Source organism: Branchiostoma lanceolatum, chromosome 11 (genome assembly GCF_035083965.1).
Source record: "Branchiostoma lanceolatum isolate klBraLanc5 chromosome 11, klBraLanc5.hap2, whole genome shotgun sequence".
Classification (NCBI taxonomy): Eukaryota; Metazoa; Chordata; class Leptocardii; order Amphioxiformes; family Branchiostomatidae; genus Branchiostoma; species Branchiostoma lanceolatum.
The window spans coordinates 17521363-17536412 of NC_089732.1; the positions used below are offsets into that span (position 1 = coordinate 17521363).

General features: G+C 39.6%; 1 protein-coding gene and 1 long non-coding RNA gene across 13 annotated transcripts in view; both read left to right on the plus strand.

The window, feature by feature from the left end:
- Window positions 1–15050, plus strand: part of LOC136445028 (3',5'-cyclic-AMP phosphodiesterase 4C-like) — a 366783-nt gene that overhangs the window by 193835 nt on the left and 157898 nt on the right. The window lies entirely within an intron of this gene.
- On the plus strand, window positions 3868–11447 carry LOC136445034 (uncharacterized). The gene is made up of 2 exons (XR_010757375.1): window positions 3868–9670; window positions 11264–11447. It is a non-coding gene; the product is annotated as an uncharacterized lncRNA (long non-coding RNA).

Consider the following 15050-nt stretch of genomic DNA (forward strand, 5'->3'; position numbering starts at 1 on the left):
GCTTGCCTAGGGTAATACTGAATAGCTTTTCAGATGCCGTCATCTTCAGATACATACATGGCAACAGTACAAGTTATCCCACCTAGTCCCCATTTGTTATTACCTTTAATTTGCCAGAAGGTTATGTTCTGGGTAGTGATTTGTGTTTCCATGTATCTGTCCATCTGTCAGAATGATAAGTTGAGAAGGCCTAGATGCATTGTCCTAATAGTTTGTATGCGGGTAGATCTTGGGTAGATCTCGAAACCATTCGATTTTGGGTGACCTAGCAGCTTGTTCTGGTACTACAGGGGAAATTCCAGTTTGTATATCTTTTGACCTTAGGATGGTATGGTCACTAAATTGGCATAGTCAGATACATGTAGCTCTTGAGCATAGAAAGAAATGACTTGAGTTTGAGCCCCCTAGCTGCTTGTTTTGCTGCAGGGGGAGTTTAATCAATCAGAAACATTTATAACACATGTACATCAGTCCTAAAGGTTACCATTAATATTGTTTGGGAAGGTATAGGGTTGTGGAACTCTAGTTCCTTATAAGAGGATGTAGTGAGAGGAATGCATAATGCAGACAGCCATGCCTTCAACACTGAATAGGTGTTGGAGTGCCGTCACCTTGTGATGCATGCATAAGGCCATAGTTGGAATGGAATATCTCACGCATGGCAATGTGACCATGAATCGCTCCTAAAAGGTGCCATTTGGGCAGACCTAGTTTTGTTATTGTACCCAAGACAGCAGTACTGACCTAAATGTTTCAAACTGATGAAATGGATCATTCTCAGATACCAACTCTGTGGCCTCAGGTTGACTACTATGTATAGTATATATTATATATATTACAGAAGTGTGTTAAATTGTGTGATGATGCACATCCTATCAGACATTCTATTCTGCATAATCATTACAGATTGCATTGAAATCAAATAAGGGTTTTTTATAAGGTTCACCCAAATAACTCTGTAAGGCCACATGCACGTCAATTTTTGTCCCTTTCCAAAAAAGAGTGTGGGACTATACTGTAAATTGTACAAATAAGCTGCAAAATAAGCAAAAATGTGCCATAAATTGTAAAGAGAATATTAGAAAACGGATACTGATACGGTAGAATGCCTCTATTCCTATCTTAATTTATCAGTTACAAAGGTGTAAAATGAATTTCGACCCCAGAGCAAAGTCTCCTAAAGTCAGAGAAGAACATGACTTTTTTTGTGAATGAACAAAAATATGAGATTTATTCTTTATTGGTATACCAATGAAGTTTAGCAAATTCTAACTTACAATGGGGCATCCTAAGGCTTCTTGAGGGGGAAAATTACTGTCAGACATTTCACAGTTGAAGATTCACAGTGGCCACATGTGCCCTTAGCAGTAGCATCCCTGCTCAACCCGAATTTTATGCTTGTCAGAGCAAGAGGGCATGTGCCCCTCTTCCCCTTTTTAGAAAAAACCTTGCCGTCTGGCATATTCATAGTAAAGTTATACATTGTGAAAGAACCGTGTGATGTATAAGGCAATTTTAGCATATTAGCCCTGCCACAATGTAATATATATATACATGTATAACCATTTAGAAAATGATCCTTGGCACCATTTCAGTGTTTCCAGCCTGAGTAGAATCAACATTTAGATTCACTACTAATTTGTTTGCCAACTTTATATGGGCTGCTACATCTCAAAAGGATAATGGAGTCTGCTATATCTGGATTGAGGCCAATGTGTAATTATGTAGAAGCAGGATGTCTCCATCATATGATTCTAACAAGTGAAACATGTTTACGATTGACGCTATTGCCTTGACTAATTTGATTGACTTCGTATAAGCCCGAAATACTGTCTTTACAAGAATAAGAATACATTACAAATCAAACTGGGCCAAGTCTTAAGATAAGAGCAGTTGCAAAGCATTTCTCGTGGTCTTGCCTTTTTATGTGAAACTAGAGCATACGCCACATAACTTGCCGAAGGGATACTGTAAAGTTCACGGGAATTAAATTTCATGGTGGGTAGAAAATGAAGTGTTTGTGATGGTTTTAAGTTTGCGGTTGAAAGTTAACAATGGGTTAACAGTGAATTGGTCACTGCAAAAACCACAAAGATTAAACCACCCCAAATATTTCAATATTTACAGTTACTTGCTGATAGGGTAATCCCAAAATACAGTTAGTAAAGTCTCACCTCACCATGCTTTATGAGGGATGGTTTCAGCTTGTTTTTCAATCATTTCCTGTAGTACATTTTGTATGATGGCTTTTTAATGCTTGTAGATATAACGTTGGTTAACATAAATTCGCAGGGTAATTAAATTCGCCATTTTTAGAAATGGTGTATTTTAGGCATATGTGCTAGATGCAAAATCAGTTATAACGCCAGCAATGCAAACCAAATAGACTAACGTATTCAGAACACTGGCTGAAAAGCTTTGATAACCATGCATTAGAAGTTGGCGACGTCAAAAACTCTCCGTCCCTATTGACAGAGTCTGGGGGCTTCGTGGGAGAATCACACTACACGGTTGTTCGCTGGTTTATAAGACAAATGTCACATCCGCTTCCTACTTAACACAATTATTTACAAGACAACTTATTACAATCTCTTTTGCTAACCTGCAACTGGATTCTAAGTGTGATGAATCGTCAAAAATCCTCTTTGTTGCTACAACCTACGGCACGTGTATTTTCCCGCCGCCATATTATTACCCAGAATCCTGTTGTCAAGCAGACGACAAAGGTTTGTGAGGAACACTTTTTCGTCTAAATGTTGCGTGTGTATTTTCCTCAAAGTTTGCTCCTAACACAACAAGGAACACATGGACATAGTAGTATTACCATTGCTACGGCGTCCAGCTAACTTTCCATGAATAATGTACACGTTGCCATGACGGTGGATGTCGACTTTGAGTGACGTTCTACCGACTCAACAAACGGAATGTTACCGAAGGCCTGATGTGTGTGGTTCGACCGTTTTGTCATGTATTTATTTTTCTTTGGTCACGTTTATAAGACCTTGGCACTCTCTTCAAGTCAAGATGGGCACAACAGCTGCTGTATAAAAGCTAAGTAGCGGCATATATTAATGACGAATCTTCTCTCCCGGAATAATGTTCACACCTGTCCAAGAGCACCGTCATTCTGCATGCGGCGGACGATAGTTTCAAGTTGAAATATTATGTTGTCAGCACGACTAGAGAGAAAATCTAACATATATAGCATTAGTGCAAAGGTAATCCATGATACTGACAGAATAACAGAAAAAAGGATGGTTTATTGTTCTGCCAGATTGATTTCAATCAACCATTATCGGAAAAATGGTGATTTTATGTTAACCAACGTTAGATATACCGGTAAGTAAATTGCTATAGGTTTTTATCTGAGGTTTGTTTACATTCAGTTTGGGGATGTTTGACCTTTGACTAGCTCCATCTGGTGTCTACAGTCAGATGGGGAACTGGCTGTAAACAGATCTCAAAGAATAACAAAGTATTATCACTATTCTACAGAATGGTAATTTCTACAGAATTAGTTAAAGGAATGAAAAATAAGGAATGAAAAATAAAAGCCAAACATCCATATGCAGAATATGGGAGATTCTTTGTACACAACCAGGTATTGATCTCACCTGCTAATGTTTCGGTGTCTATCAGACACCTTCTTCAGAGCTTCTGACTGGAGTACTGCTTCTCACCGCTATAAGTAGCCGATGTAGGTGGCGCTTTTGCGGTGAGAACACTGTCCCAAATATGGCTAAGTTTGTATCCCCCCTCGTCTCGGTTCATCACTGGTGTTGTCTTCCTTATCCAGACCGCCTCCTTAATCCACCGGGTGCGTCTGTTATCCTCTCTGTCGATGACCTTGGCCTTGGCTAGATTAAGGAGGGGGTCTGGATAAGGAAGACAACACCGGTGATGAACCGAGACGAGGGGGGATACAAACTTAGCCATATTTGGGACAGTGTTCTCACCGCAAAAGCGCCACCTACATCGGCTACTTATAGCGGTGAGAAGCAGTACTCCAGTCAGAAGCTCTGAAGAAGGTGTCTGATAGACACCGAAACGTTAGCAGGTGAGATCAATACCTGGTTGTGTACAAAGAATCTCCCATATCCTATTTTCTACCAACCTGATGAAATTATTTTCGGATCCATATGCAGACTTTAGATAGTTTTTTGCCCTATGGCTACCTGTATCGCATTATATTATTGGTCAGCTCCTGTAAACACCCGATAACAATAAGGCAAGACCGTTTGAGAACCATTCAATCAAAAATCAGATTTTTCAGTCCTTTCTGAGTTGGTAATTAGATGTCTGATACCCGTGGGAAAACAAAAATCGAAGATTGCTCTAATCAAGATCCCTCTATTGAATTATGCATTTTAATGGTGATTTAACTTATTACCCAGCAGTACCAAACACAAATACATGTACGACTGTCTAATTGGACCCTATGAGATGCCTTTAATGATCAAGGATTGGGAGTAGGAGGTAAAATGTTTACTATTAATCAGAACATGAACTATGTATACTGTGCACTGACCCAGTGTACATTTTATGGATGCTACATTGGCTGATTTGTATGAAAAAAGGTTAAATTGTTTTCCAAGAAATTCCAACTAAGGCTCTCTGACGCAATCGCTCTGGACAGGTGACTTGTCGCACGCGTAACGTTAGCAATTGGAAGTTGATACCGCCCCCCGTCACTGTTGAGAGAGGGTCAGTGCTTCTTGATGTAAATGGCTTTATTCACTCCTCTCACAAAGTAATCCTGTTCAGTGTCCAGAATATTGACACATTCCAAGAAAACTATGTGATCCGAGGAAGCAATATGAATATGCTATGAAGTATCAAATACCATGGGCATAAAAGAGCATTTTTATTTGCTGAAAGCAAATTACATGTATTCAGAAGGTTGATGTAAGTTGGTATAAAATTTTGTATTCTGGTAATTATAATGTACATGTATAGCACATCAACTACAATATTAGAGAGACTTGCCACTTGAGACCTTTCCGTGGTGCTGATAGTTGTGTAGTAAGAGGCAATTGGAAAACTCACATCTTTTGTTTCTTATTTATTTAAAGCAACCTATTGTATAAGTACATTATCATTATAGTTGGACAGAGGGCCTGTGTTCAAACCCTTATACATGTACATGTATAACCCGAAGTAGCTGACATGTCATGCACAAAATCCCATTGTGGACTGGCACATTTCTACCATTTTTGTGCTACAGTTAGATCTACTATAACATAAAATGTAACCACATTTTCTTGTGATAACCTTTGATGACTCTGCTAGACCAGCATGTATGCATATTTATGTCATACATGTAACGTTACCTGGGCCGTGATAATATTCGATACAAGTTTTATGGACCAGTCTGTATTTTATGGTATCCCACAGGCTTCTAGTTGCATCCTACAGGCTTCCTCAGAATAATTTCAATGTGCTTCGCCTACACCGCTGTCGAAAATTCAAATTGCAAATTTGGACTTTGGAATAATTGATGTTTTTCAACTCTTATTCTAGGACACCAAGCTTCTGGTACATTTTGAATTGAAATGTGTGTTTTCTTTGGCATTGGGTGCTCCGACCCGTGGTCAGGCTGGTGCCTTGGGTGATACTGAATACACTGTGTAGTATTCTCTATGTATACCAAGGGAGCAGTAACATATCTCTTTCCTGTTCCAGCTTAATATAGGTCACTAAGATCTTCTTGACTAGCTAATTAATTTTCTGCTGATAGCAGAACGGGCAATATACGGTCATCACAGGGGCATGAATGCAGCGGAGTTCCCATTTGTCACAGGGTTTTTGCATTCTGGAGAAGATGAGATTATTGATTTGTTGTCTATCTTTATAGATCAGTCGAGATACAGTGTCACATAAAAGGGTTCAAATCGAAGAGGCATTATCGATCAAGCAATGAGCTATCCCGCAGGGGAAGCTAACCATTCACAGTATTAGGGTCACTGGTGATGAAAAAAAGTTGCATAATCGTTATTTCAAAGCATTAATGGTTAGAAACCTGGTTCTGTTACTTTGATGCTTGAACATTTATGAGCTTGAATTAATAAGAAAGGATCAGGCATGTATAACTTGGCGGCAGAAATAAAACTATTCACCCCTCCATTCTGAGACGAATATTCTGCCCAAACGAGTTGGCAAGCTGTTGCAGCAATATCATATATTGGACATGCCCTTGAGCAAAATGACGCCAATCGTCTCCAAGTTTTCAGCAGGGATGCCCGCGGAATGAAGATTAGCTTGTTGGGGAAAACCAAGCCTAGAATGAAACTCTTCCAACCTGTAGTTTCATCAGTTTCTCACAAGATGATTGGGAAGTTATGAAGCAATTAGTCATAGAATAATCAATCAGGGTTGCAGTTTTACAGTTAGATATGGGAATGAAGTGATAAGCATTTGACCAGAGATTGTTGTAGGTTATGTAAAATTCCAGTATACATAAAGCCTGCAATTATGTGCAAATCCCAAGTTAATGGGATACATTTATACTTAGACTGATGGTACGAGATATTTTATGTAATAACTATGTCATGCTGTACCTTGGCTGTGATAACATTCAATCCGTATTCTAAATTTGTAAATGATTTAGTGAATTCTAAAGAGGCTGTATTATCTTGCAGAAATTATGGACTTTGTGGGTAATGGTCTACTCACCATCCGTAACATTTTATTGCCTTCGCCGTGAGGCAGAAGGGTATGCGTTTGGTCTGGATTTGTGGAATGATGGTGTCGCCGGTATAACTCTCAAAGACAAGGTCGGATGTTGGTGATTTTTAGTAGGTACGTTTCTGTTGGGGAGAGGAAGGTCAAGTTCGAAGATGGGTTTTCTGCGATGTTCCTTTGGCGCTGTAGTGGAAGTTTTGTGTTTGACAATTAGTTTGTTGGCGACATAACTCGAGAGAGATTTACTGGATCGTGATGAAATTTAGTAGGTTGTTGGGGGTTGGGGAAAGGAAGGTCAAGTTGGAAGATGGGTCTTCTGGGGGTGTTCCTACGGTACTACAGGGGGCATTTTATTATCTAAATTTTGGAGGAGGATAACTAAAGCAGGTTTTGGTGGATCTTAATTGTTTTGGGCAGGTAGAAACGATTAGTGATGATTAACATAATGAGATGCAAATCAGGTCATTCTTTCCATGATCAATAAGAAAAAGTTGAAATTCCCTTTCAATTTGCTATTATGTCTGTATATTCAGGTTAAATTGCACTGACAGGCCTGCGGGCGGGTGGGTGACCTACTTTCCCCCGGGAGCGTTCCTCATGGGACGTCACTTGAGCCCAGTTTGCTTGCCTGTTCTTTTTCTCCGTCTTCTGCCAAAATCCAAGTAGTTGCGGGGTTGTAGCTCTACCAATGGTATTGCAGAAAGTTATATGTACCTTGTACATGGTTCTAATGTTATATTTGAGATGTAGGTACCTTTAAGAAAGGTTAATACACCTGGCTATAAATTATGCTTATGAGGACCTCATTTACATAATCTATGCTGAAACTTGTATTTCCCTTACCGTAAAAGTTACGGATTAATATTTGAGATGTAGGTACCTTTAGGAAAGGTGAATATGCCTGGACATAAATTATGAGGACCTCATTTGCATAATTTTTGCAGAAACTTGTATTTCCCTTACGGTACATGCTATGGATGCCATATTTGAGATGTAGGCGCCTTTAGGAAAGGTGAATATACCTCGACATAGACTATGCTAATGATGACTTCATTTTCATAATTCATGCAGAAAATTATATTTCCCTTCTGGTAAATACTTTGGATGTCATATCTAAGACGTAGGTACCTTTTGAATACACCTGGACATAAATTATGCTAATGACAACATCATTGCATAATTTATGCAAAAACGTGTATTTCCTTTACGGTAAATCCTATGGATGCAATATTTGAGACGTAGGTACCTCTAGGAAAGGTGAATACACCTGGACATAACTTATGCTAATGCGGACCTCCTTTCCACAATTCATGCAGAAACTTCATAATTCCCTTATAGTTAATGCTAAGGATGACATATTTCAGGTGTAGGAAATGGGAGGGGATATCCTGCATTTTCTCGAAAATGTTGCCTTTCTAGTGTGTGTAATTGATAAGAACATGCCATGATTCCAAAGTTATAAATAACAGTAATTTGATACTTGCATTCAGAAGTTAAATGAAGGTGAATATCATCATATATTAAGTATGCAATCCATAACACACCTTTCAAACACATCTTTCATACAAGTTAACACCATTCGGCGAAGGTATGGGATCGCCGAACTCTAGTTAGCTATGGGAAGTGTGTAGCAGTTCACAAGAAAAAAGGAGAGAACAAGAAGAGAGACAAAAAGCAGTGGATCTTGTTGGTAATGGTATGAAGCAGTCTGTTATATAAAGTGGGAAAGCCACAGTGCTAGGGTCTAATTCTTTATTTTTCCTTAAGCAATATTGGCAATGTACATTCTGCTACTTTGCCACATCTGAAATTTTGTTGAGCCAACGGCCTGGGTTAGCGTCCTCAGCGACTGGAAAAGAGTCGCATTGTCCTGTCAGATGCGGAAATGTGAAGCCGGCTGCCACGTGTAGGAGGTAGCTTAGGCATTAGCATCAAGCGTCAAACCTCTGCATGTACAAGAACCCAACACACTTATGGAGAAGAGTAGGGGTGATCTGGCGTGCTTGCAAGAATTATGTTAGCCGTAGCAAAGTTGTACACTACTACATGCTGCATCCCACTACCAAAAATGTTTTTCTTGATTTTTCTAGTTTTCTTGTTTTTACTTATTTGTGGACAAATTTTCTTGAATGAAGAAATTTCACGAAAATGATAAGAATAAATAAGAAAAGCACAAGAGATCCATTGCAAGATTCTTTTCTTGTAAATTCTCACAACAAGTAACGTTTTCTTATTTTTCTTAGATGAAGACATAAGTTCTATAAAGGATTTTCTAGAAATTCAAGTTAAAAGTTGTTGTTTTTCTTGTATGAAGAATTAATTTCTTGCCATGTATAAGAAAATACAAGAATTTTTCTCTTCCCTATCTTCTTTTTCTGGTAGGGCTGCACCAAGTAATTTCTATGGATGACGTCCGCGCGTGCATTGATTTTGGTCTGTTCTCAGAAAAAACCCAAGAAATTCCGCTTCCTGTAACTACATGTATGACCAAAGAGTTACGACAGTGCCGCAAATTGCAAGATTAACGTAAAACTCGTCACGCGAAATAAATAAACACATGTGCCGTAAAACAGTTGTGTACATGCGCACCACGGTCAAAATACTAGTACTAGTAAGCAAGATGGCGTCGAATTTCACAGAGCATGTGGGTTCGGTCGCTAAATATGTGAGCATAAAAGTGAAAAAGGGCGGCAACGTTGTTGTTGATTGGTACGCTCTCAATGTCGGTCAGGGAGAGCTGACGTTAGTGCAACTGTACGAGCGACTTGTAGCGGCGAGTGAGTTTTGGCCGTACAATTTTAAGCAAGTCTTGTCAAGATCAGCTACAGTGCATTTCTTCTGCAATGACGAGAAGATCGGGAGAGGCATTGAAGTTTACTCCGGCCTGCAGGTGGGGCAGGCAACCAAGCAGTTCGGGTGTTTCATCCACATGGAGGTCGACAAGACAGCTGCCACAACTGAAGCTCCTAGGGCCAAGTCTGTTTTTGAGGTATGAAAAGTTCCGTTCTTTAGTCTGTTTTGGATCAAGTACCATGTACGAAAAAATTATAATCTGGGAAGGGGGAGTGTCTGAGCCTGCAGCAGAAGCCAAATTTTGCACGGAAACACTGGATAGCAGTATAGAAACAGTAATTATACAGTGCAGTATTGCCCCCCTCCCCACCCGACTGTTTGAAAATCAGTTCAGCTTTATTTATCATTATGAAACAAAAAGGAAGTTAAAGGGCCCCTGGATGGTTTATTCATCAAAAGGCAAAGGTACCGAGGTCACGGATTCCTCACTGTGCGCGAGTAACAAACGCGTGAACAAAGTGGCGTGTCACTGGACGTCCAGCACGGAAGAAAGTTCGTCACTAGAAATCCAGTGACGAACGGCTTTATTCCAGTAATGAAGCCCCCTCAGTGCTGGAATTCCAGCATTGAATCTTGCCTCGGTGCTCGGTTTCCAGAAATGAACCTCGGGTGCCAGACAAGTAGGCTGGTTCAAAAGTCATTCATTACTGGTTACTGAGTACGGAGGTCATTATCACTAGAATACCAGGAACAAAGGTCCCGAGGTCACGGGTTCCGCGCTAGATTTACCAGTGACAAGTGAATCTTCAGTGCTGGAAGCCGAGTGATTACATTATTTCGTTAGTGGGCTTCCAGTAATCACATCCTATTATCACTGGAATGTTCCAGTGTCTAAGTAATAGACGATCTTTTGAGTCGATACCGTACTACAGTAAGACGGCACGGAGGTTAGATATCCATGTAACAAGATACGCAACGGGACACTGCTCGAATAAACAACCCACTGAATATCTTGCTGAGAAATCTATCAAGTAAAACACATATCATTTCAAAAGAGTGAGGTTTTACCTTGCCTCTTGATACCGTCTTCCGAACGCTAGAACGTAAGATTTTATTTGATATAGATATTATTAATGTGATCGACTGTCACTTGAATTTGCATTCTGGCCTTTTTTCGTAAATTGCACATCGGAAGCTGGCTTGGTTTACGGTGCAGAATCTATCGTCACTAGACTAGCTCAGGTGAATATTTGTCATCAATGGTTTTCCAGCCCCTGCAGGTACTCTCATCTCTCGGTTTCCAGTGATAATTTGAAGTTTTCCAGTAACGAAGTCGCCTCATTGCTGGATGCCCAGAAATGACAAAACTGCGTCACTGGAAGTCTAGCAATGAAGGCACATTCGGTGCTGGACACCGAGTGATTACAAAGGAACCAGTGACCTCGGTACTTTTGCCATCAAAAGCATTAAGCATTAGACATAATGATAAGTATAGCCTCTTTGTGTCCAACTCAAAACATCTTTTTGGCCCACGAATTGCTAGATTTTCACCAAAAAGCCATTCCGCACACATTGGAAGATTACATTCCACTGCTGAGGGGTGGTCTATTTTAAACGTATTGTTTCTGGAAAACATATAATAATGATAGGTTAAAGAATGATAAAATATATGATTTGTTTTGTGAAGAAATCATTTCAATTGGAACTTTCACATCTAAGCTGGAAGTTAGTTAGCTAGCTCAACTCAGAAAGTAAAAATTAATGACATAGTCTTCATTCTTTTCCCCAGATGTTGGAAGATCATTTGAATGCCAATGGGAATGCCAATGTCAACAGAAATGGGTTTGGTTTCCATAGTTGAAGGTGATCATCTGTCAACACTGCCAAGTCAGATGAGGCTGCTCTATACCACCTTCCAAGACGATAAAGGATTATATAAGAAATATATCATATGTAATAAATCATGTTAATTAGATATTAGCAGTTTGTAATCTTTGTTCTCATAGGAGTAAGAAAACATTTCTAGGCAGCAAGAATAGTGCTCTTGAAGTAAGAAAAGTATTCTTGTTGTAAGAAGATTAATCTTAGAAGTAAGCAAACATTTCTTGGCAGCAAGAATTGTGCTCTTGATGTAAAAAAAAGTATTCTTGGTGTAAGAAGATTAATCTTAGAAGTAAGAAAAAATTTCTTGGCAGTAAGAATAGTGCTCTTGATATAAGAAAAGTATTCCTGGTGTAAGAAGATTAATCTTAGAAGTAAGCAAGCATTTCTTGGCAGCAAGAATTCCGCTGTTGATGAAAGAAAAATATTCTTTGTGTAAGAAGATCAATCTTAGAAGTACATGTAAGAATGCATTTCTCAGTAGCAAGAATTCTGCTCTTGATGTGATAAAAGTATTCTTGGTGTAAGAAGATTAATCTTAGAAGTAAGAAAGCATTTTCTAGGCAGCAAGAAATATGTTCTTGAGGTGCAAAAAATATTCTTTGTATGAGAAGATCAGCCCTAGAAGTAAGAAAGCATTTTCTAGGCGATAACAATTTTTGCTCTTGAAGCGAGAAAAGGACTCTTGATGTAAGAAGATAAATCTTGATGTAAGAAAACATTTCTCAGCAATAAACATGTTTGGTCTTGAAGTGAGGAAAATATTCTTAGTGTTAAAGAACCTAAATTTTGAAAATAAGAAAGCAGTTCTATGTCTTGAGAAGAGAAATGCATTCTTGTTATAAGAACATAAAACTCTCTCACTCTATCTTAAATTTTTATAAGCAAAATTTGAAACAGGAATAACATACATGTGTGTGTAAAATCAAGGTCTAACGGGGGGTGCCCAACCATCGGACGTTTTTTTACGCGCTGGAACTCACGGCGCTCCATTGCTGGTTGCCAGAGAATGGTCATGTTTTAATGAATGAATTTTGAACACATTCATCTGAAGACCATACTTGGACAAGAAATGTATTTATGCTGTTCATGGGCCCTTTATGCTCCGCGTTACATGCGGAAGACGCTGTGAGACGTTTTCACGAATGTACCTTCTGATTTAGTGCTACGCCAGATAGTACGCCTAACTTACTACGCTTTGGTAATTTTGCTCTCTTCGGAAGTTGGTGATAAAGTTTGGGAAATGTAAATAAGGCTTGAAGTCTGCTATATTCTAGCTTTCTTTTGACCGGAAAATTTTGACTGTGTGCACTTCTCACGTCATGTGAGAAGGGCTATATCTAGCGCATCCAAGCTCATGTTTCCACGGGAAATAGGCTACTACGCGGCCCGACGTACATATTGAATGCGGCCCGACTTACGAAATCATTACGAAAAAACGACACCGCTTACATCAACAATACTCCGTCTACTTATTGGGAAATATATTCGCCATCTCTGTATTCAGTTTCCTTTTCATAGACGGTACCAATCACATGTTAGAGCGTAACAAAACTGTGCGTTGAATCGTCCCGCCACTATCGCGGCCCCCAAAAATGGCGGGAAAACAACGTCGTCAGACGACAGCAATGTTTACGTTGTTTTTCTTTGGTCGGTTTTCTTCTCAACAAACACTTAAAGACCCAAATTTTTAGTGTTTTATGAAGTTATTTTTCTTATGTATATGATAGCTGTGTGACTTATGTATCTGCTTGGCACAGGTCGTATATTTAGGTGCCGGGCCGTCTAGCTACGCAGTGACCCTCTACATAGCGCTACCATCATTATTGTCAAAATACTACTTTTCGACAAAACAAGAAATGAATATGTACACATATGTTTTGAATGTAAATGACAATTATGTGCATGAACTTGGGTTATTTACCTTCCTTATCAGCTTAGTCATTGGACACAAACACCGCGTACTTATGCAAAATAAGATCAGTAAAAAATCCGTGCGATGTTAGGGCGCGTGCGATGTACGGGCGCCCCCCGTTATATAACCTTGGTAAAATATTCAAATGAATAGCAAAAATTGCAACAGCAAAAGCGTATTTATTCAACATCAATCAAATAAACTACTTGTTTATTGAATTTTTTTGAAAACCAAGAACCTGCCTGATTGCGAGGAATACGTGTTGATGCAAAATGAGATCGCGTGACCTGTGACAAAAATCACAGCCATGGCTCACGGAAAAATATGAAGAGATTTTTAAAAATCAAAAAAAAATTAAAAATAATAAAACTTCACGCAAACCTTGGCCTCTGAGTAATTTATTTTACAAATCTGAAAAATCGCTATCGGTTTTAAACATCGGACTCCGACTTCGGACAGTCGGGCAGACTCTAGACGGCCCGGCAATCTTATTGTTTTTCACGTGGGCGCCCCCCTCCCACTGTCTCGGCACAGGAGAAAAATTATGTTCCGCCTTCTCCTTGCTCACAAGGCGGTGCTCTAGATCTATTCGAGTAGTTCTCAACTTTATCGCTGCCATCTGGGCTTGAAGGACCACGGACTAATGTAGTAGCCACAATTTCGTTACTGCTTTCGTCACGTCCATGAACCGAGTTCGGACTCTGAAGAAATCGCATGCTTGCTGCAACACGTTTCCGGGAATTGTTTTCCCGACTTTTGACGATCCCGTGATCGTGGCCGCGGAGATTAGCGAACTAAGGACAGAAATGCACGAATTTGACATTTTCTCCTATGATTCGTCACCGAAGTCATCACGGAAAGTGTCGGAAATCCCCGGAAAAACTCGAACCTCAGAGGTAGTCGGCAGGCACCGAAACGCCGTCAGGCTCGCTCGGCGCTGGTTTCAGTTTATCTGCAGCGCCGCTAGCCAGCTAGCTAAATCTATATTATAACCTCATTGGCTAAATTTAGAACCATTGAGTCCTGAGCCTGATTTTTTTATTCTGCAAAATTGCAGGTTGTTTAATTTTTCTTCTGCAATCTTGAAAATCTTTCTGCAATTTGCAGATTGCAGACGGGTATTTCGAACGCTGCTTTTGTTGAGTCGGTAGAACTTCACTCAAAGTCGACATCCACCGTCATAGCAAAGTGTACATTATTCATGGCAAGTTAGCTGGATGCCGTAGCAATGGTAATACTACTATGTCCATGTGTTCCTTGTTGTGTTAGGAGCAAACTTTGAGGAAAATATCGTCCTCAGTCCACTATCACAAGCAACATTTAGACCAAAAAGTGTTCCTCACAAACCTTTGTCGTCTGCTTGACAACAGGATTCTGGGTAATAATATGGCGGCGGGAAAATACATGTGCCGTAGGTTGTAGCAACAAAGAGGATTTTTGATGATTGATCACACTTAGAATCCAGTTGCAGGTTAGCAAAAGAGATTGTAATAAGTTGTCTTGTAAATAATTGTGTTTAGCAAGAAGCGGATGTGACATTTGTCTTATAAACCAGCGAACAACCATACTCTGTCAATAAGAGACGGAGAGTTTTTTGACGTAGCCAACTTCTAATGCATGGTTATCGAAGCTTTTCAGCCAGTGTTCTAAATACGTTTAACTTAGTCTATCCGGTTTGCATTGCTGACGTTATAACTGATTTTGCATCTAGCACATATCCCTAAAATACACCGTTTCTAAAAATGGCGAATTTAATTACTGTTAGTAGCATATTCCATAG